Source organism: Mustela erminea, chromosome 6 (assembly GCF_009829155.1).
Source record: "Mustela erminea isolate mMusErm1 chromosome 6, mMusErm1.Pri, whole genome shotgun sequence".
Classification (NCBI taxonomy): domain Eukaryota; kingdom Metazoa; phylum Chordata; class Mammalia; order Carnivora; family Mustelidae; genus Mustela; species Mustela erminea.
In genome coordinates, this window is record NC_045619.1 from 27,864,750 (window position 1) to 27,867,897 (window position 3,148).

Below are 3,148 nucleotides of genomic sequence, written 5' to 3' on the forward strand. Positions count from 1 at the left end.
AAATGATATGTGTTCACAAGCAGTATAAAAACTCCGCCGCAGAAATCTGGCAGTCAATTCCCAGTAGGATATTCCCCTGTGTTGAAGATGTAAACATGTTGAAGATGTCGAAGAACTAAAAGAAATGCTCCCTCCTAATGAACCTGAATGTTTATGGTGGAGAAGATCCTTCTGGAGGGTGTGGAGGGTAGAGCTGGTGTCATAAATTCTGAAGATTATAGTGTGAAGGCAATTGATAGTAGCTCATGAAATCACTTTATTTCAAGGCACTGATGTCCAGATTTCACTTGGGTCTGTTAGTCCTTGAAACATGGGCAGGCTCACTTCTAACCTCAATTCTTCAAACTAAGAAAGCACTAGGCTGCTCCAGAATTTCTTCTCGCAGTTCTTTTGTCCACATCTTGTGGTTTCTACTTACTTCCATGTCATCCCAGACATAGATGTCAAACCCTTCACAAGAATCCACAGGAAAGCCAATCCATACCAGTTATGGATTGAACTGTGTACTGCAAAAATTAGTATGTTGAAATTTTAACCCCTGATACCTTAGAATGTCATCTTATTTGGAGACAGAGTTATTGCAAATGCAATTAAATTAAGATGAGTTCATACAGGGATGGGGTGGGCCCCTAACTTATAGAGGAAATTTGAACATAAATACAGATGCAAAGATCAGGGTGATGCTTCTATATGTCAAGAAATAACAAAGATTACCAGCAAAGCCACCAGAAGCTAGCAAAAATTCATGGGATGAAAGGATCCTCAGAAGTACCTGACTCAGAAGCAACCAACGCTGCTGACACCTGGATCTCAGACATGTAGCCTCCAGAACTGTGATAATAAATTTCTATTTCTTAGCCACTTCATTTGTGATACTTTGTTATGGCCCCCTAGTAAATGAAGACACCACCAAACATTTCCACAGTTGAAAAGATTTTACTGAAGATACTTGGGGAAGGGGGAGGCACATTGTAGGGAGAGGTCATATCACACAGCCCACAGCATCCCGCCCCCACCCCCCAGTTCAATGGCCCCATCTCTCCCCCCACTCTCTCCTCCTCATCTCCGCCATCCTAGTTTAATCTCTAAATATCCAGTTTCAAGTCTCTCTCTCTCTTTTTTTAAAATATTTTCCCTTCTTTTGAAGTTGAGGCTACAACCAACATCTAGGTCTTGGGGCTCAGCTGCTAGCCTAACCATTCATCAAAGTACATGTCAAACACAAACAGTTCATTCACCTAGAGAAACTCCTGTGTCAGATGTTACAGTAAGAACATTTTCTAGATGTCCTGGTTTCAAATCTTGACTCGGCTACTTATCAGCTATGTGAACCTGAGTAAGTTACTTCACCTCTCTGAAATAAGGAAAATAATACCAATAGTAATACAACTGCATAGTGTCTGCCTCAGGTTTGATGCCTCCTACCCCCAAAAGAGACTCTGAAGGAGAAATTTGTGTACAGATGGTGCACTGGGCAAGGCTCTCAGTAACACCACTGTAAAGGAATAAAAAGCAAGAGAGAGAGGATTGACTTGGGATGCAGGTACAACTAGGTCCTCAGCTTTTCCCATGGGGAGCTCTGCCATCAGAGTGGTCTCATATCAAGGCAAGGGGGGCATGCCTCTGTCCAATCTCACTTACAATAACTAGTCCTTGGAAGTGGGCTACACCCTGTGAGGGTTCATAACCTTTGGCAAGGCAGTTCCCTTTAGCTGAAAGCAATTCTTTGAGAGCAACACTGCTCTGAGCAGTCAGTCACCAACACTGTCTTGATAGCTGGGGAATGCGTGCTTTGGCTGTCTATCAAGTTTCCAGGCAGGCAGGAAAGTTTCCAGGTGATACCTCACAGCATTTACTACAGGGTGATTGTGAACATGAGACAAGTTACTATGTGAAATATGCTTGGAGCAGTAGCTGGTGTGTGAGTAACACTGCATACATGAGAACCATCCTGTACTCAAGATCCACATGAGCAAGTGGGAGCTTTATGTAGTTAAATACAGTGTATAAAATAATTTCACATGGATTTTGATTCTTATAAAGGCCCTGGAGGTGAGTGAACTACTAGATATCTCAACTCAAGTGCTTTCTGTGAGGAAACTAAGTCTCAGAGCAGTTAAATGACTTGTCAATGCCACTCAGGAGGTAGGGACTTTGTCCTCTCTATTTCTAATTTCTTCCTCTTGATATGTAACCATACCTAATTTGGGACACCACAAGTACCCACGTGCAGGCTCAGTCTCACCAGCCCTAATCTAAGGACAGATGGTTTTAAGGATTTATAATGCTCTAGTCCAACACTAGGATTCAGCCCTCATGGTCTTGTGGTTGGCTTGGCCCTCCTTTGAGCCATGCTGAAGTCACAAAGATGGCTGATGGGGATGCAGGCATTTCACCAGGGAAGGTTGACCAGTTGGCTATTAGAGCCCTTCTGAAGTACCCTTTACCTTAATGTGTTCTCTGTGTTGTTTGATATGTCTGGCCTGCCCCTTCAAAGACCTGATTTTGTGTTGTCTGAGAGTAGAGAAGATTTTCATGGGAAGAGTACACTAAATAAATACAGAAAAGGCTGGTGTTTAAATCTTCTTAAAGTAGACTGGGAGACTTCTGTTTTTTAAAATTATCCAAAATATTTGAATCCCCAGAGCAATACAATTTTTTTTTTTCTCTGCAGACAAACTAATCAAACATTTGCTTGGTGAACATAACAGGGCAAATGGAGTTGACGGGTCTTAAGAAATATATCTCAACTAAGATGTTGGGAGCCCCTTTTCTCTTGTAGAGGAGTGCTGGCCAGCCTGCCTTAATGCTTTTGTCTGGAGATTGGAGGCCTCACAACTCTGGTTATGGTTGTACATGCACTGTGGGTCTTCGTCTCTGGGACCCTCATTTTATTGTGTTCCATGGCTGACCAACTTGCCTTTCAAGACCATCACATTAATAACTCTAATGAGTTTATAGGGAAGGCCTACTCTAGCCAGATTGCCATTCTGCATCCTTAGAGAGATTTTGCACATATCTGTGCTGACTTCATAGCTTACCTCTCAGAGGGCAATGTTATGCTCTTTATTTAGAGAGACAGCAGAGTAAGCAGAGTGTTTAGAGCCCATGCTCTGAAATTAGATTTCCTGGGCTTACATCAGCTTGC